Raw genomic sequence first — 21618 nt, 5'->3', positions numbered from 1 at the left:
ATATGTAGTTGTCACTTCCTGTTTTTCTGTACGCTTAACAAAACACTGTTGAAATCTTGAGAAATGTTTGCCAATCTTGTTCCCAGAATGTGCTGTCCCCAACTGTCAAACTGCAGAATGTACTCCTTCACCAGGTTGCATGCAAATTGACCACTCGCCCTGACACATCAATAAACTTCCCTCCCTGCACTCGCAAGGGAAAGTATTTAACCTCTGCTTAAGCTGTTCTCAGGGCTCTCTACTCTTTTCAAGTGAACTCTGAGCCCCAGCATGCTGGACCCCCAATAAACCCTTTGCTGTTACATGAGATAGATTCTTGGTGGTCTCCTCTTCTGACACTCGACCGACCTTTACTTGGATGATTGAATGTAGAAGAGAACATCCAGTCAAAAAGGGATAGTCAGTAGGATTAGGAATATAGTCCGTAGGTTTAGGAAGAAGAGTGAGTATAGGATTTGGACCAAAAGTTCTTTAGTAATAGGGTTTCGGTTAGAGAATGAATGTAAATGTCAGCACATGTGAAGAATGAGTCACAATGATGAACTGGGGAAAATATGTAGGAAAGCAGATATCAATAGAGACATTAGGAAATCAGGCAAAGTATAAAGTGAGTGATAGGATTAGACATTATCAACAGGGTTGCGTTTCAATATATAATCTTAGGAAGAAACAAATATGTAGTCACCAATAGGATTGACATTTGAGAGTATTAGGCAACCTGGACATGAATGTTTTTAATAATACAGGTTCACTTTCTATTTAGCCTTTGGTACAATCATAAGTGTGACTTTTGCATTTTGTGTTCCAAATATTACTGTGATAAAATGTATATGTAGATCAGGTGACATGAGTATTTCTTCCACAATTTCTGGGAGCAATATTTTGAAGACGTACAAATTGAGCACTCTAGGATATGCCAACAAACAATTCTTACATAAACTTTTACCAATGTGGTTCCAAAGGTAGAGGCGCATACGCAAGGAATGCAAAGTGAACTAATTCTAACCAAAAAAAAAAAAGAAAAAAAATTGATACTTTATCTTCCACTTCTTGTGCCACTCCTGTTTCAAATTACTTAGTCTTGACTGCATGTCTCCTGCAGAAATAATCAAAATCTCTGGAATACGTCTTTTGTTTGTTTTGCTTTTGCGGTGCTGCAGATAGAACCCAGGGCCTCCACATGCTTCGGAAAGCACTTGACTGCTAAACTACATCCATGCTCCCCACCCCCACTACTTTTTTGTTGTTTTGAGAAAGGGTCTTAGTAGCTGGGATTTCAGGCATGCACTATTGCACCAGACTCCTGAATATATCTTGCCACTACATTTAGATGCAGAATTGGCTCAACAATAAGAAATTAAGAGGGTGTGAATAAAATAGTAATAGTGAAGAACCACTAAGAATACAGAGAAAGCACACTAAACAATACCTTTTGTTCAAATGCAATCTATTTTAAAAGATTTTTTAAATGGATGACAATAAACTTCTGAAAAACAGACACAAATATCTTTCCTATCCTTTGCCTGAATTTCAATACTTTAAATTTTATTTTAATTACAGCTTTACTGAGATACAAATTTATATACCATGCAATCTATTGTATCACATGTGTATCTATTTTATATCCAGTATGGTTATTTCAATAAAATGACACACTAACTTTTCTGAATGAGTAGAATTACTAGTTACTACTAGGGTTAAATTCCTAGCTTTGCAAAAGCAAACAAACAAACAAACAAAGTTGGCTAACGGATCATATATTCTAATATTCCTAGCATTTTTTCAGTACAAAAAACCCACATTATCCCACAAAGGGATATGAAATAGAATTATATTTTTTCATCTGGGTATGCTAAAGACAAGTCTATTTAGAAAATCCTGTTGTTTCAAATGTTGTTGAAAATAATATAAGAATACTTTAAGAAAGAATGCAAAATAAAAAAAAATAAATTAGTATTGGGGGTACAAAGAGGTGTACCCTGTGTCTATGAATATAGAAGTAATTCATGAATTGACAATACTGTGAATAAATAATATAACTGATTCCACTTCAAATAATGGATTGCTAGAATTGATATCTGAAAATATATAAGAAATCTTATATTGATATAGAATCATTCATTCCAATGAGTTATACATCTAATGGTAATATTAGGGTTATATTCTATCATGAAAGGTGTGTGAGATCTGCTTCAAAAGTGAGAATGGAAAAGGAAAATAATGTGTTTGGAAAGAAGTCTCATGAAAAGACCAGTCAAGAAACATAGAGGAATGCATGTGTTCTGAAGTAGAAAGTGATTGAAAGTGACACAAATGCAAATAATTTTGCTAACTTGTGGATGAAATACATATCCTATGATGTGAATAAACTGAAGAAATAGTAAAGTACCAGTGTTGAATAAAAATGAACGTCAAAATGTACATCATGTCCCATAGTAATCTACTTGGATTGATGTTAAACTGGGTCAGTTACTGTAGAAATATTAGGATTTGTATGCACCATTCACTGATGTTACTTGTCAGTACTAGAAAACAAATATGTATTTCAGGTGGATGAATAATTCTGAGAATAATCTTGTGAAAAGTTTATTATAAATCCACATACATGAATATGAATGAATTTAGGGTGTGTAAAAGAAGACAGAAGTATTTCATATTTTTAAAAATTTGGAGAGTATATATATATATATATATATATATATATATATATATATATATATACACACACACACAAACAAACACATATACACACAGAGACATTGAAATGTAGCAATATATATGCCAATTGAAATTGATGTAGAAATACATATCGTCCAAAGATCCAAAAATATTTAATTTACTGAACATGGATTTGTGTATAATGTTGTTCAACTAGGAAGCTCCCCCTTAGGTTAAATTTTCAGTTCCAACAGCGTTTAGGAGGAGTGATCTCTTCTCATAATTTGTATCTGCCAAGTCAGCCACCTCACAAGAATGTACATTTGATACCAGGTAGGATTCTATATGTGCATATAAAAATGCATGTGCTGAATAGGCTACAGACAAACGGAGACAGGAATTCAAATACTTGTTAAATTTAAAAACACATGGACAACTATGTCAACAAAATATTGATTAGATTTATAACTCCTACACTATATAATGCAAAAGGCAAGTTCAACTATACACCATGCCTCCTCTGAACTTCTTGGATTTCTATTCTGTTTGGGTTATTGTTCTCCATCATATTAGGATTAGTAGTCAGATTCTAGTAGGTTATGGGTTAGTGTCAGGAATTCAGTATTTCGAATGGAAAATTGGAAAATGAATCCAATGTGTATGCAAATATGTGCTACAAAAAAATCTTCCAACTCTCATCCACAACAATGCCTTGAAATTACCTTCACCCCAAATAAGACACAATTAGAAGAGAAGAGGTAGAAAATCTGTGAATATATATCTGTAGTGGAATATGCTCAAAAGTTCACAATTTTGGAGGTTGTAGAGCAGTTTCCAAAAGTAAGGGACAGGGTAAACACTCCACAAACATGGAGCTCTGTTGGCCAAAAGATTTCTTGAGAAACTGCCTCTGAGGGTGGGCACTTGAAATATATGTGTTTGTCAGAAGCTTTAGCTTCCTTTCTAGTGAGACCATCAAAGCTGGGTCTGTATCTATGTGACATGAAGATCTTGGTTTCTTATTTTCCAATGATCCTGAGGCAGCAGTGCTGATTTCTCTCTTTGTATGTAAACTGTGGCCACTGGGGGCTAAGTGTCACCCCATGTGGACTCTGAAGCCATTTGTTCATCCTCCAACTTTTGTGGTGTTTCTTGCTGCTGAACTGGGACATTGGTATTTGCTTCACGAAATACAATGAGTTCAACTGGAACACAGTGCTGGAGGAAGTTCTGTCACGTGTTGTGGGTCACGTTCTGCAGGAGAATGTACCAACCAGGCTTCAATACCAGATAGCTTGTCCCCTTAACCTCAGCAACCTGATTCTTAACATTACCCTGAAACCTCTCCATATACAAGATGCCTTTACATAGAAGGGTCTGCTGGCTGCACCATGTCAGTCACAAGCCATTTGGAAGTCAATAGCAGATCCACATGGTCCCACCACAGATATTTTATCACACACTACTGCTCTAGGTCCACTACTCAGCAGGCTCCAACTTATTGGCATTGCTGTTCTAGATAATTTTTATGAAACTCAGTCAATAAAGGCCCTGGCTAGTATACTCATGATCAGCAACAGACCATTTAAGAGTTCTCCAGTGCCACCTGTTAATGGCCTCCACAGGGCTTTGAAGAACTCATTTGACCCAAAGAATGCCTAATCTCACTTGATGGAGGTCAGGAACCTTACATAGGAAGGCAAGAGACTTCATCCACAATTACTGATCTTTTTGCCATTTTGGTTTTGAATGCACACATGGGATCTTTCTTTAGATCCATCAGGTGCTGAGAATCTAAGCTATAGCCTCACATAGGACCAAGAGGCTGATTCAGACGCATCCCTTTCCAAAGCAATTAAGCACAGAGCCACAGTTGATGTCCATTTATTTCCATTTGAAAGCTGTTTTCTTCAGGATTCACAAAGGGATGGCCTGAGGCAAAGACTTTCCTGACATTCAGGGCAACAGAACAATAGCAAAAGGCCCAAAGCAGGGTTTATCCACTGAGACTTTCCTGGACACACTGATATTAGAGTTTTCTGAGATGCTCGCCATTCCCTTCATCTATCTTGTACATGGCCATGTCACTCAGATTGGAGGTGGTACATATCTTGGACACAAAACAATGAGCCTATTCTTGAGAGTGACCAGAATTGAGGAAGAAATCAGGAACTTAGGAAGATTGCAGGTGTTGCCCATCCATAAGGCAAGGGGCAGTCCACTCCTAAATTGGGCAGGATGAATGCTGGGAAGATTTCTACTAGACAGGACACATTGATGCATTCTTTTTTCTAAGGTCTACAACCACGAACACAGTGGGTTACAAAGACATGCAAAAAATCGCCTTGTCAAACGACTTACTAGAAGCAGTCTACTCCAAACCAAACAAACCGCCTTTGCTACCTATTCTCATAAGAAGAGACTAAACCACAAAATCACACACACACGCGCAAACGCACCTCCTTCATTCAAGTAGGTCTGTGACTATCTGGAGTGTCCTCTGACTGGTGGGCCATACTATGTTCCCCCAAAAGGCCTGTCCTGTCTCAGATCTGGTCGCGGTGAACCACTACCTGCTTTCTCAGGAAAGGCCCCTCTTCAGAGCTCTCCTGGCATTTGAAATCCTCATATCAGTAGGTACCAAGGAATACTTAGTCTATCCTTGGTTTTTCCAAACAATGGAGCCCACTGGCACTGGAACTGTGACAAGGTCTTGGTATTCTCTGTCTTCCTGGAGCCCAAGGTCAGGGAGTTTCTTCACCAAGGAAGTGAGGTAGGTCGCTTCATTCAGGAACTGAGTGACTTTACTGCCTTTGCAACCACTTTGTCCTAACAGGTGATTGCAAGGTTCCCATGAGGTGGAGGCTGCCCCTACTTCCCGAGACAGTTTCAACAGTTAGAATGGTATATCAACCATAGGAATCCGGGAACAGCTCTCCACACAGGCCTGGTTTGGTCCCTCTTCTCTACATTAAGAAAAGAGAGGCTGATTCAGACACAATGCTTCATCCTGAGTACGTTGTTTGCCAAGGAAGATGACTTTTGCTCTCTCAGGTCCTTCATAGCTGCCTATGTCTTCTCCAGGGATCGTTTCTGCTTAAAACTTTGAGGATCTCAGCATCTGGAAGATCCCCTACATTCCTGTATTGTAAGACCAACTCTGTCGCTGCTCTTCTGTAAAGTTAGATTGAGGGAACAGTGTTTGGTTAGGCTTAATAACAGGTTCGATTTGGATTAAGAATCATTCTGAGCGATGAATAATGGTATTGGGAATGTGCGATATTTACAAGAATATTTAGGTGAAATATAAGTATGAAAACAGAAATCTAGGTAAAATTTGAAGCCCAGAAGGGCATTGGGCCTTTAATTGGGATACTTAGCTTTGACTTACGTTCTGCACAGATGTCTTAAATAAATCCATATACAATGTCATAGGACCTTGTACCTTGGATGATTGAATGTCACGAGAATATCCAGTCAAAAAGCTATAGTCGGTAGGATTAGGAAAAGTGTCGGTAGGTTTAGAAAGAATAGTGATTATAGGTTTTGGAGGAAATGTTTTTAGCAATTGGGTTTCGGTTAGAAAGTGAATTTAAATGTCAGCACATGTGAAGAGTCAGTCAAAATGATAAACTGGGAAAATATTTAGGAAAGCAGAAATCAATAGAGACATTAGGATATCAGGCAAAGTATAAAGTGAGTGATAGGATTACACATTTTCAACAGGCTTGAGGTTGAATATATAATCTTAGGAGGAAACAAATATATAGTCACCAATAGGATTGACATTTGAGAGCGGTAGCAACCTGGACAGGAATATTTTTAGTAATCCATGCTCACTTTTCATTTAGGTTTTGGTACAATCATAACTGTGACCTTTGCATTTTGTTTCCAGAATATTACTGTGATAACATGTACATGTAGATCAGGTGACATGAGTATTTCTTCCACCATTTCTGGGAGCAATATTGTGAAGACGTATAAGTTAGTACTGGGGGTACAAATAGGTGTACCCTGTGTCTATGAATATAGAGATAATGCATGAATAGACCATACTGTGAATAAATAGTATTACTGGTTCCAACTTTGAATAATGGATTGAATTGATAAATGAAAACATAGAGGAAATCTTATATTGATATATATACATTCATTAAAACCAAATATACATCTAATGGTAATATTAGGGTTATGGTTCATCATGAAGAGTGTGTGAGTTTTGCTTCAAAAATGATTAAGGAAATCGAAAAAGAAACCTCATGAAAAGATCAGTCAAGAAATATGGAGTTATACATGTGTTCTGAAGCAGGAAGTGATTGAAAATGAAACAAATGCCTATTAATTTTCGAATTTCTAGATGAAATATATATTTTATGATGTGCATAAACGGAAGAAATTGCAATGTACCAGTGTTGAATAAAAATGAATTTCAAAATACACATCATGTCCCATAGAAATCTATTTGCATTGATGTTAAACTGGGTAAGTTACTGCAGAAATACAAGGATTTGTATGCACCATTCACTGAAGATAGTTCTCAGTACGAGGAAACAAATATGTTTTTCAGGTGTGTGAATATTCCTGGGAATAATCTAGTGAAAAGTTGATTAAAAATCCACATACATGAATATGAATTATTTTAGGGAGTGTATAATAAGACACATATTTCATATTTTGAAAAATCTGGAGAGTATGTATACACACACACACACAAACAGACTTTAAAAAGTAGGAATATATATGCCAATTGAAATTCACCATGAAATATATATCATCCACAGATCAGAAATATTTATTTTACTGAACATGGGTTTTTGTGTAAAGTTGTTCAACCAGGAAGCTCACCCATTGGTTGAATTTTCAGTTCCAGCATCATTTAGGAAGAGTGAACTATTCTAACAATTTGTATCTGCCAAGTGAGCCATCTCACAAGAATGTACGTGTGATTCCAGGTAGGATTCTATATGTGCATATAAAATTACATGTGCTGAATAGGCTGCAGAGAAAGGGAGTCAGGTATTCACATATTTGTTAACTTTAGAAATACATGGAGAAATATTTCAACAGAAAATTGACTAGATTTATAACTCCTACCCTATATAATGCAAAAGGCAAGTCCCACTATACAACATGCATCCTCTGAACTGCTTATATTTCTATTCTGTTTGGGTTTTTATTCTCCATCATATTAGGATTAGTAGTCAGAGTCTAGTAATGTAGTGGTTAGTGTCATGGATTCAGTATTTCTAATGGAAATTTGGAAAATGAATCCAATGTGTATGTAAATATATGCTACACAAAAATCTTCCCACTCTCATCCAGAAAAATGCCTTGACATTACCTTCGCACCAAGAAAGACACAATTAGAGGAGAAGAATTAGAAAATGTGTGAATACATATATTCAATGAAAAATCCTCAGAAATTCACAACCTTGGAGGTGGTAGAGGAGTTTCCAAAAGTAAGGGACAGGATAAACACTCCACAAACATGGAGCTCTGCTGGCCTAAAGACTTCTTGAGAAATGCCTCTGAGTTTGGGCACTTGAAATATATGTTGTTTTCAGGAGCTTTAGCTTCTTTCTAGTGAGACCATCAAAGCTGGGTCTGCATCTATGTGACCTGGAGGACATGGCATCTTATTTTTCAATGAACATGAGGCAGCAGTGCTGGTTTCTCTCTTTGCAGGTAAACTGTGGCCACTGGGGGCTAAGTGTCTCCCCGTTTGGACTGTGAAGCAATTTGGTCATGATCCACTTTTCGTTGTGTTTCTTGCTGCTGCACTGGGAGTTTGGTGTTTGCTTCATGAAATACAACGAGTTTATCTGGGACACAGTGCTGGAGGGAGTTCTGTCACGTGTGGTGGGTCAGTGTCTGCAGGAGAATGCACCAACCAGGCTTCTATCCAGATAGCTTTCCCCCTTGACCATAGCAACCTGATTCTGAACATTGCCCTGAAACCTCTGCATATAACAAGATGCCTTTACATAGAAGGGTCTGCTGCCTGCACCATGTCAGTCACAAGGCATTTGGAATCCAATGCTAGATCCTCATGGCCGTACCACTGATGTTTTATCACACACCTGCCCACCACTGCTCTAGGTCCACTTCTCAGCAGACTCCAACTTACTGGCATCTGTGTTCTACACCATGTTAAAGAAACCCAGTCAATCTAGGCACTCTCTGGTATACTCATGATCAGCAACAGGACATCCAAAGGTTCTCCAGTGCCACCTGGTCATGGTAATTTTAAAAATTTCATGATATTTATGTAACCATTTTCAAGGATGAAGTTGGAGGCATTGTGGGTTTCAATTATTCAGAAACCATTAAATGGTGAGGAATCTCATTTTAATGAAAGCTCTGGAGAACTCTCACAGGCAAGGCTTCCCAAATAGTGGCCAAAACGTCACTTGAAGCCAGGCCCATTGAGGTCTAAAATGTGAGGTCCATGTGTGTTTTGACTCTCAATTGTGGCTGCCATGTCTTTCAGAATAAAATTATGTGATTCTCTGGCTGAGAGTCCCAGTGAACTGTGGAAAGTCCCCCTGGGACTAGATCACAGCTTCCAATGGCGACTCTCATGCGTTGCCTCCGAAAATCTTAACACAATTCATGGCAATTCTTCTCTGAGGTCAGTTCAAGAACTGAGTCTCTAAGGGGAATCACACCAGAATTCAACCCAGGTTGAACCAGTAATCTCTCACAATTAAAACCTAAACACTCCCACATGACCCTCATCTTCTTCCATATAGACACTCATCATAACCTCTGGCTGGAGGTTTCCATGAGGGCACAGCCCAAGACAGTGTCCAAAATAAGCTTCCTTGTCCCTCATTTGCCTAAAGTCACGTTTGCCTGGACACCCTTCCTATGAACCAGGAGTGATCAAATAGGCCTGACATTTATACTGCTCCACTTCTCCAATTTGAGGCCTACTGACTGAGGGGTTTAAATTCTTTTGGGGAATTGGACGCATGAGAAACCACAAGAACTATGGGCAAGCCACTGCAGAGCTTTGAAGAACCCATTTGACACAAAGGATCCCTATTCTTCCTTGATGGAAGTAAGTGCCCTACCAGAGGAAGGCAAGAGACTTCATCCACAATGACTCTACTTTTAGACATTTTGGTTTTGGATGCACATATGGAATCTTTCTTTAGATCCATAAGGTGCATAGAATCTAAGCCACAGCCTCACACAGGGCAAAGAGGCTGATTCAGACACATCCCTTTCCAAAGCAATTAAGCAAAGAGCCACAGGAGATGCACATTTATTTCCAATTGAAAAGTCTTTTGTTAAGGCTTCCAAAAGTTTTGGCCTGAGGAAAACACCTTCCTGACATTCAGGGCAACAGAAAAATATGTATGCATAAGGCCCAAAGCAGGGTTTCTCCACTGAGATATTCCTGGTCACACTGCTATCTGAGTTTTCTGAGATGCTCGGCCATTCCATTCAGCTATCCAGTACATGGCCATTTCACAGACCTTGGAGGTGGTACATATCTTGGACACACAACCATGAGTCTATTCTTGAGAGTGACCAGAATTGAGTAAGAAATCAGGAACTTAGGAAGATTGCAGGTGTTGCCCATCCATAAGGCAAGCCGCAGTCCATTCATAAATTGGGCAGGATGAATGCTGGGAAGCTTTCTACTAGACAGGACACATCCATTGATGCATTCTCTTTTCTAATGTCTACAACCACTAACACAGTGGGATACACAGACATAGAAAAACTCGCATTGTCAAAGGACTTAGAAGAATCAGATAATTCCAAACCAAACAAACCTCCTTTCCTACCTATTCTGAGAACATGAGACAAAACCACAAACCCCACCCGAACTCACAAATTCAACTTCTTCCCCCAAGTAGGTCTGTGACTATCCGGAATGTCCTCTGACTTGTGGGTCATACTGTGTTCTCCCGAAATGGCCTGTCCTGCCTCAGATCTGGTCACCTTGGCCAACTCTGTGAAGTTGTCAGGAGCCAGTGTTGAGCCACTACCTGCTTTCTCAGGAAAGGCCCCTCTTCAGAGCACTCCTGGCATTTGGCCATCCTCACATCAGTAGGTACCAAGAATGACTGACGCTGTCCTTGGTAAATCCAACAAGTGAGCCCACTGGAACTGTGACTGGGACTGGCTCTGGGTGCCTGGCTACTTGGGTCACAAGTTCAGAGAGTTCCATCACCAAGGAAGTTAGGAAGGTCATTTCTTCGGGAACTGAATGAGGTCACTGCCGTGGCAACCACTTTGTCCTAACACTTGCTTCCAAGGGTCCCATGAGATGGAGGCTGCCCCTAATTCCTGAGACACTTTCAAAAGTTAGAATGGTATACCAACCATAGGTACCCAGGAACAGCTCTCCACACAGGCCCGGTTTGCTCCATCTCCTCTACGTTAAGGATAGAGAGTTGATTCAGACTCAACCCTTCATCCTGACCAGGTTGTTTTCCATGGAAGATTACTTTTGCTCTCTCCGGTCCTTCATAGCTGCCTACATCTTCTCCAGGGATAATTTCTGCATTGACCTTTGAGGTTTTCAGCAGGTTGAAGATCCCCTACATTCCTGTATTGTAAGAACAAATCTGTCCCTGCTCTTCTGTATACTTAAATTGATGGAACAATGTATGGTTAGTGTTATTAACATGTTCAATTAAAACCAAAACACTACCACATGGCCCTTATATTCTTCCATATAGACACTCATCATTACGTCTGGCTGGAGGTTTCCACAAGGGGCGAAGCCCAAGACAGTGTCCAAAATAAGTTCCCTTGCCCCTCATTTGCCTAAAGTCTGGGTTTCCTGGACACCCTTCCTGTGAACCAGGATTGATCAAATAGGCCTGCCATTAATAATGCTCTTTTTCTCCTTTTTGAGGCCTACTGAACGTGAGGTATAGATTCTTTATGTGATTTGGAGTCATGTGAAACCCAAGCACCTTTTCTCGTCTTTGAAGAACTCATTAGACCCAAAGGATCCCTATTCGTACTTGATGGAGGTGAGGAGCCTAACAGAGGAAGCAAGAGACTTCATCCACAATGTCTGATCTTTTTGCCATTTTGGTTTTGGATGCACACATGGGATCTTTCTTTAGATCCATCAGGTGCTGAGATTGTAAGCCACAGCCTCACACAGAGCCAAGAGGATGATTTAGACACATCCTTTTCTAAAGCAATTAATCTAAGAGCCACGGGTGATGCTCATTCATTTCCATTTGAAAGCAGTTTCTTCAGGCTTCACAAACTGGTGGTCTGAGGCAAAGACCTACCTGACATTCAGGTCAACAGAACAGTAGGTAAGCAAAAGGCACAAAGCAGGGTTTCTCTACTGAGACTTTACTGGTCACACTGATATCTGAGTTTTCTGAGATCCTCCCCATTCATTTCAGGTATCCAGTAAATGGCCATGTCACAGAGCTCGGAGGTGGTACATATCTTGGACAAAAAAAAATGAGCCTATTCTGGAGAATGGCCAGAATTCAGGAAGAAAACAGGAACTAAGGAAAATAGTAGGTGTTGCCCATCGATAAGGCAAGCAACAGTCCATTCATAAATTGGGCAGGATGTGTCCTGGAATGCTTTCTACTTGTCAGGACACATGCATTGATGCATTCACTTTTCTCATATCTTCAACCACCGACAAAGTGGGATACACAGACATAGAATCACTCACCATGTCAAATGACTTATTAAAAACAGTCCACTCCAAACCAAACAAACTGCCTTTCCTACCTATTCTCAGAACATGAGACAAAACCATAAACTCACATCTACACCCTCAAAGGCATATCGTTTACCCACATAGGTCTGTGAGTAACCAGAGTGTCCTCAGACTGATAGGCCATACTATGTTCCCCCGAAATGGCCTGTCCTGTCTCAGATCTGGTCTCCTTTACCAACTCTCTAAAGTTTTCAGGAGCCATCGGTGAGTCACTACCTGCTTTCTCAGGAAAGGCCCCTCTTCAGAGCTTTCCTGGCATTTAGTGATCCACAAGAAAGACTGACTCTGTCCTTGGTAAATCCAAACAAGTGAACCCACTGGGAAAGGGACTGGGACTGGCTCTTGGTGCCTGGCTTCCTGGATCCCAAGTTCAGAGGGTTCCATCACCAAGGAAGTGAGGTAGGTCACTTCCTTCAGGAACTGAATGAGGTCACTGCCTTGGCAACCACTTTGTTCTAACATTTGCTTCCAATGGCTCCATGACATGGAGGCTGCCCCTACTTCCTGTGTCACATTCACAAGTTAGAATGGTATACCAACCATAGGCACCCGGGAACAGTCAGAGTCTACTAGGGTATGGCTTACTGTCAGGAATTCAGTATTTCAAATAGAAAATAGGAAAATGAATCTAATGTGTATACAAATATATGCTAGACAAAAATCTTCCCACTGTCCTCCACAACAATGCCTTGATATTTCCTTCACCACAAGTAAGACACAATTAGTGGAGAAGAGTTTGAAAATCTGTGAATATATATCTGGAAAAAAAATGAATGGAGTTCACAACCTTGGAGGTGGTAGAGGAATTTCCAAATGTAAAAGAAAGGGTAAACACTCCACAAACATGGAGCTCTGGTGGCCTAATAAATTTTTGAGAAACTGCCTCTGAGTTTGGGCCCTTGAAATATTTGTTGTTGTCAGGAGCTTTAGCTTCCTTTGTAGTGAGACCATCAAATCTGGGTCAGCATCTATGTGACCTGGATGACATGGTTCCTTATTTTCTATTGAACATGAGGCAGCAGTTCTGAATTCTCTCTTTGTAGGTAAACTGAGGCCACTGGGGTCTAAGTGTCTAACCGTGTGGTCTGTGAAGCCATTTGGTCATACTCGAATTTTTGTGGTGTTATTTACTGCAGTACTCTGAGTTTGGTATTGGCTTCATGAAGTACAAGGAGATAAACTGGGACACAGTCCTAGAGGGAGTACTCTCATGTGTGGTGAGTGAGGGTCTGCAGGAGAATGCACCAACCAGGCTTCTATCCCAAAAAGCTTGCACCCATGTCCATAGCAACCTGATTCTGAACATTGCCATGAAACCTCTCCATATAACAAGATCCCTTTATTTGTAAGGGTCTGCTGGCTGCACCATGTCAGTCACAATCCATTTGGAAGCCAAGGGAAGATCCATGTGGCCCCACGACAGATGTTTTATCATACACCTGCCAACCACTGCTCTAGGCCCACTACTCAGCAGGTTCCAACTTTCTGGCATCTCTGTTCTACAACATTTTCATGAAACCCAGTCAATCAGGGCACTGTCTGGTATACTCGTGATCAGCAACAGACATCCAAAGATTTTCTAGTGCCACCTGTTCATAGGAATATCAAAAATTTTATGGTGTTTATCTAGCCAATTTTCAAGGATGAAGTTGGAGGCACTGTGGGTTTCAATTCATTCAGGAACCATGAAATAGTGAGGAAGCTCATTTCAATGAAACCTCGGGACAACTCTCACAGGCAAGGCTTCCCAAGGAGTGGCCAAAAGGTCACATGAAGCCAGGCCCATTGAGGTTTACAATTGAGGTCCATGTGTGTTTTGACTCTCAACTATGACTGCTAAGTCTTTCTGAATAAAGTCATGTGATATCCTGGCTGAGAATCCCAGTGCTCTTTGGAAAGCCAACCTGGGCCTAGATCTCAGTCTCCAAGGGCAACTCTCATGTGTGGCCTCCTAAATTCCAAACACAATTCATGCCAATACATCGCTGAGATCTGTTCCAGAACTCAGTCTCTAAAGGGAATCACACAAGAGTTAAAGCCCAGGTTGACCCTGGAATCTTTTCCAACCGTAACACAAATGACCACAATTAAACCAAAACACTCCAACATGGCCCTCATCTTCTTCCATATAGACAGTCATAATAAACTCTGGTTGGAGGTTTCCATGAGGGGCGCAGCCCAAGACAGTGTTCAAAATAAGCTCACTTGCCACTCATTTGCCTAAAGTCAGGGTGACATGGAAACCCTTCCTGTGAACGAGGGGTGATCAAATAGGCCTGCCATTAATAGTGCTCTACTTCTCCAATTTGAGGCCTACTCTCTGTGGGGTATAGATTCTTTATGAGAATTGGGGTCATGAGAAAACCCAAGCACCTATGGGCTACCCTCTGAAGGGATTTGAAGAACCCATTTGAGTGAACCAAGGAGTTGGATCAAAAGAAATTAGATATAGGGTTTTGGTTAGAGAGTGAATGTAAATTTCAGCATATGTGAAGAGTCAGCCACAGTGATGAACTGGGGAAAATGTGTAGGAAAGCAGATATCAATAGAGATATTAGGAAATCAGGCAAAGTACAAAGAGAGTGATAGGATAAGACATTTTTAACAGGGTTGAGTTTGAATATACAATCTTAGGAAGAAACAAATATGTGGTCACCAATAGGAATGATATTCGAGATCATTAGTGAATCAGGACATGGATGTTGTTAGTAATACATGCTCACTTTCAATATAGGCTTTGGTACAATCATAAGTGTGACACTTGCATTTTTTGTCAGGAATATTACTGTGATGAAATGCATATGTATATCAGGTGACTAGAATATTTCTTCCACCATTTTTGAAAGCAATATTTTAAAGGCTTATAAATTAGTATTGGGGATACAAATAGGTATACCCTGGGTATATGAATATAGAGATGATTCTTTAATAGACCATACTGTGAATAAATAATATAACTGGTTCAAAATTTAAATAATGGATTGAATTGATATCTGAAAATATACAAGAAATCTTACATTGATATACATACATTCATTCCGAACAGTTATACATCTAATGATAATATTAGTGTTACGGTTTATTATGAAGAGTGTGTGAGTTTTGTTTCAAAAGTGATTATGGAAATCGACAATAATGTGTTTGGAAAGAATCTCATGAAAAGAACAGTCAAGAAACATGGAGGAATACATGTCTTCTCAAGTAGGAAGTGATTGAAATTGAACCAAATGCCTATAAATTTGTAAAATTGTGGATGAAATGATATATCCTATATTGCCCATAAACTGCAGAAATAGTAATGTACCAGTGTTGAATAAAAATGAACTTCAAAATACACATCATGTCCCATAGGTGTCTATTTGCATTGATGTTAAACTGGGTGAGTCACTGTAGAAATATTAGGATTTCTTAGCACCATTCCCTGAAGTTAGTTTTCAGTACTAGGAAACAAATATGTATTTCAGTGGATGTATATTTCTAAGAATAATCTTGTGAAAAATTGATTATATATCCCCATACAGGAACATGAATGAATTTAGGCAGTGTATAGTAAGACACTTATATTTCATATTTTGAAAATCTGGAGACTATATATATATATAGACACAAACACACACACATTATAATGTAGCAATATATATGCCAATTGAAATTCATCATGAAAAATAACTCATCTGCATATCAAAAAATATTCATTATACTGAACATGGATTATGTATAATGTTGTTCATCTAGGAAGGTCACCCATGGGTTGAATTTTAGTTCCAACAGCCTTTAGGAGAAGTGATCTCTTCTCACAATTTGTATCTGCCAAGTCAGCCACCTCACAAGAATGTACGTGTGAAACCAGGTAGGATTCTATTTTTGCATATAAAAATACATGTGCTTAATAGGCTAAAGAGAAAGAGAGACAGAAATCACATATTTCTTAACTTTAAAAACACATGGAGAATTATTTCAACAAATAATTGACTAGATTTATAACTCCTACCTTATATCATGCAAAAGGCAAGTACAACTACACACCATGCCTCTTCTGAACTGCTTGTATTTCTATTCTGTTTTGGTTATTTTTCTCATCATATTAATATTAGTAGTCAGAGTCTATAAGGGTATGGGCTAGTGTCAAGGATTCAGTATTTCGAATGAAAAATTGAAAAATGAATCCAATGTGTATGCAAATATGTGCTACAAAAAAATCTTCCTTCTCTCATATAGAAGAATGACTTGACATTACCATTGCCCCAAGTAAGTCACAATTAGAGGAGAAGAGTTAGAAAATCTGTAAATATATATCTGCAACGAAAATGCTCAGGAGTGCACAACCTTGGAGGTGGTAGAGGAGTTTCCAAAAGTAAGTGACATGGGAAATACTCCACAGACATGAAGATCTGCTGGCCTAAACACTTCTTGAGAAACTGCCTTTGAGGTTGGGCACTTGAAATATATGTTGTTTTCAGGAGCTTTCGCTTCCTTTATAGTGAGACCATCTAAGCTGGGTCTGCATCTATGTGACCTGGAGGACATGGCATCTTATTTTCCAATGAACATGAGGCAGCAATGCTGAATTCTCTCGTTGTAGGTAAACTATTGCCACTGGGGGCTAAGTGTCTCCCCGTGTGGACTGTGAAACCATTTGGTCATCTTCCACTTTTCGTGGTGTTTCTTGCTGCTGCACTGGTAATTTGGTATTGGCATCACGAAATACAAGGAGTTCAACTGGGACACAGTGCTGGAGGGAGTTCTGTCACGTGTGGTACGTGTACCCTGGTCTACAGTAGAATGCACCAACCAGGCTTCTATCCCACATAGCTTGCCCCCTTGATCATAGCAACCTGATTCTAAACATTACTCTGAAACTTCTCCATATAACAAGATGCCTTTATATACAATGGTCTGATGGCTGCACCATGTCTGTCTCAAGACAATTGAAAGTCAATGGCAGATCCACATGGCCCCACCACAGATGTTTTATCACACACCTTCCCACCACTGCTCTAGGCCCACTACTCTGCAGTCTCCAACTTTCTGGCATCTCTGTTCTAAACATTTTCATGAAGCCCAGTCAATCAAGGCACTGTCTGGTATACTCATGATCAGCAAAAGTACATCAAAAGGTTCTCCAGTGCCATCTGGTCATGAAAATTTCTAAACATTCATGGTATTGATCTAGACAAATTTCAAGGATGAAGGTGGAGGCACTGTGGGTTTCAATTCATTCAGGGACCATTAAATGTTGAGGAAGCTCATTTCAATGAAAGATCTGGAGAACACTCACAGGCAAGGCTTCCCAAAGAGTGGCCAAAAGGTCACATGAAGCCAGGCCCATTGAGGTCTACAATGTGAGGTCCATGTGTGTTTTGACTCTCAACTATGGGTGCCAAGTCTTTCAGAATAAAATCATGTGATATCCTAGCTGAGATTCTCAGTACTCTTGGGAAAGCCACCCTGGGCCTAGATCTCAGTTTCAAAGGGCGACTCTCATGTGTGGCCTCCTGAAATCGCAACACAATTCATGGCAATACTTATCTGAGGTCAGTTCCAGAACTCATTCTCTAAGGGGAATCACACCAGTGTTCAAGCCCAGTTGGACCCAGTCATCTCTTCCATCTGCCACACAAATGACCACAATTAAAACCAAAACACTCCCACATTGTCCTCATCTTCTTCCACATAGACACTCCTCATAACCTCTGGCTGGAGTTTTTCATGAGGGGCACAGCCCAAGACAGTGGCCCAAATAAGCTTTCTTGCCCCTCATTTGCCTAAAGTCAGGGTGGCCTGGACACCCTTCCTGTGAACCAGGAGTGATTAAATAGGCCTGCCATTAATACTGCTCCACTTCTCCACTTTGAGGCCTTCTTACTGTGGGGTTTAGTTTCTTCTTTTTTTAAAAAAAAATTGAAATTTAATTGGAAAGTTAAAAAATTGTATTGCAGAATATTAAATTTCTTATGCAAAAGCCTTTATCTTGTTTGTGAGGGAAACCTTGATGCCTTGCCAATCTGGTTATATGGAGACACTGAAAATTTTCTGTTACATACTACATGGATGAATGGCTACAGCACATCGTTTTTTCAAACTGAAAGGCAGATAACAGCAAGTAAGATAACAAATAAAAGCCAATTTTATTAAAAAATAAAGTTGTAAAATGTCTCAAATATTGGATATTAAATTCCTTTTTTTTTCTTTTTTTTGGTTGTTCAAAAGCTCATGCTATATCATCTTTCATACATTTGACTCATTTGGGTTATGAACTCCCATTTTTACCCCAATACAAATCGTAGAATCACATCAGTTACACACTCACGTTTTTACATAATGGCATATTAGTGATTGTTGTATTCTTCTACCTTTCCTATCCCCTACTATCCCCCTCCCCTCCCCAACCATCTACCCTCTATACCTCATCTGCTATTGTTCAATTCTCTCCCTTGTTTCCCCCCCTTTCCCCTCACAACCTCTTATATGGAATTTTGTGTAACATTAAGTGTCTCCTACCATTTCCATATGCTTTCCATTCTCTCTCCCTTTCTCTCCCCCCACTCATCTCCATTTAGTGTTAATATTTTCCTCATGCTCTTCTTCCCTGTTCTGTTCTTATTTGCTCTCTTTATATCAAAGAAAACATTTGGCATTTGTTTTTTAAGGATTGGCTAGCTTTGCTTAGCATTATATGTTCTAATGCCATCCATTTCCCTTCAAATTCAATGATTTTTGTCATTTTTTAATGCTGCATAATACTCCATTGTGTATAGATGCCCCTTTTTTATCCATTCGCCTATGGAAGGTCATCTAGTTTGGTTCCACAGTTTAGCTATTATGAATTGTGCCGCTATGATCAGTGATATGGCAGTATCCCTATAGTGCGCTCTTTTAAGATCCTCAGGGAATAGTCCGAGAAGTGAGATAGCTGGGTCAAATGGTGGATCCTTTCCCTGCTTTCCCAGGTATCTCCATACTGCTTTCCAAATTGGCCTCAACATTTTCCAGTCCCACCAGCAGTGTACAAGTGTACCCTTTTCCCCACATCCTCGCCAACACTTATTGTTGTTTGATTTCATAATGGCTGCCAATCTTACTGGAGTGAGATGGTATCTTAGGGTGGTTTTGACTTGAATTTCCCTAACTGCTAGAGATGGTGGGCATTTTTTCATGTTCTTGTTGATGGATTGTATGTCCTCCTCTGTGAAGTTTCTGTTCAGGTCCTTGGCCCATTTGTGGATTGGTTTATTTGTTATCTTATTGTTTAATTTTTGAGTTCTTTGTATATTCTAGATATTAGGGCTCTATCTGAAGTGTGAGGGGTAAAAATTTGTTCCCAAGATGTAGGCTCTCTATTTACCTCTCTTATTGTTTCTCTTGTTTCGAAAAAAACTTTTTAGTTTAAATAAGTCCCATTTGTTGATTCTTGTTATTAACTCTTGTGCTATGGCTGTCCTATTAAGGAATTTGGAGCCCAACCCCACAGTATGTACATCGTAGCCAAATTTTTCTTCTATTAGATGCATTGTCTCTGATTTTATATCTTGCTCCTTGATCCATTTAGAGTTAACTTTTGTGCATGGCGAGAGAAAGGGATTCATTTTCATTTTGTTGCATATGGATTTCCAATTTTCCCTGGACCACTTGTTGAAGATGCTATCCTTCCTCCATTGCATGCTTTTAGGCCCTTTTTCAAATATAAGAAAGTTGTACTTTTGTGGATTGGTTTCTGTGTCCTCTATTCTGTACCATTGGTCCAGCTGACTTTTGTGATACCAGTACCACACTGTTTTTGTTACTATTGCTTTGTAGTACAGTTTGAACTCTGTTATCGCTATACATCCTGATTCACACTTCCTGCTTAGAATTGCTATTGCTATTCTGTGTCTATTGTTTTTCCATATGAAATTCATGATTGCTTTATATATTTCTACAAGAAATGCCATTGGGATTTTGATTGGCATTGCATTAAACCTGTAGAGAACTTTGGGTAATATCGCAGTTTTGATGATGTTAGTTCTGCCTATACATGAACAGGGTACATTTTTCCATCTTCTAACATCTTCTTCTATCTCTTTCTTTAGAGTTATGTAACTTTCATTGTATAAATCTTTCACCTCTTTTTTTAGGTTGATTCCCAAGTATCTTATTTTCTATGAGGATATTGTGAATGGAGTGGTTTTCCTCATTTCAATTTCAGAAGTTTTGTTGCTGATATACAGGAATGCCTTTGATTTTTTCTTGTTGATTTTATATACTGGCACTTTGCTGAATTCATTTATTAACTCTAGCAGTTTCTTTGCATACCCTTTAGGGTTTGTTAAATATGTTATCATGTCATCCTCAAATAGCGAATATTTAAGTTCTTCTTTTTCTATTTTTATGCCTTTAATTTCTTTTGTCTGTCTAATTGCTCTGGCTAGTATTTCAAGAACTAAACTGAATAGAAGTGGTGATAGAGGGCATCTCTGTCTTGTTCCAGATTTTAGAGGGAATGCCTTCAGTTTTTCTCCATTTAGGATGATGCTAGCCTGAGGTTTAGCATATATAGCTTTTACCATGTTGAGGTAAGTTCTTGTTATCCCTAATTTTTATAGTGTTTTGAACATAAAGGAATGCTGTACTTTGTCAAACGCTTTATCTACATCTATCGAGATGATCATATGGTTTTTGTCTTTAAGTCTATTGATGTGGTGGATTACATTTATTGATTTCCATAAATTGATCCAGGCTTGCATCCCAGGGATGAATCCTACTTGATCATGAAGCACAATTATTTTGATATGCTTTTGTATTCAATTCACCATGATTTTATTGAGAATTTTTGCATCCAAGTTTATTAGAGGTATTGGTCTGTAGTTTTCTTTCTTTGAAGTGTCTTTGTCTGGTTTTGGAATCAGGGTGATGTTGGCCTCATAGAATGAATTTGGAGGAACTCCTTCTTTTTCTATTTTTTGAAATTGCTTGAAAAGTATTGGTATTAATTCTTCTTTGAGGGTTTTGTAGAACTCCACTGTATACCTATCCGGTCCAGGGCTCTTTTTGGTTGGTTGTCTTTTGATGGTTTCTTATTTTTCTTCCTTTGTTATTGGTCTATTTAAATTGTGGGTGTCTTCCTGACTCAATCTGGGCAGATCATATGACTTAAGAAATTTATCGATATCTTCTTTATCTTCTATTTTATTGGAATATAGGGTTTCAAAATACTTTCTAATTATCTTCTGTGTTTCTGTAGTGTGTGTTGTGATATTTCC

Source organism: Callospermophilus lateralis, unplaced genomic scaffold (genome assembly GCF_048772815.1).
Source record: "Callospermophilus lateralis isolate mCalLat2 unplaced genomic scaffold, mCalLat2.hap1 Scaffold_97, whole genome shotgun sequence".
Lineage (NCBI taxonomy): Eukaryota > Metazoa > Chordata > Mammalia > Rodentia > Sciuridae > Callospermophilus > Callospermophilus lateralis.
This window is presented reverse-complemented; position numbering follows the sequence as displayed.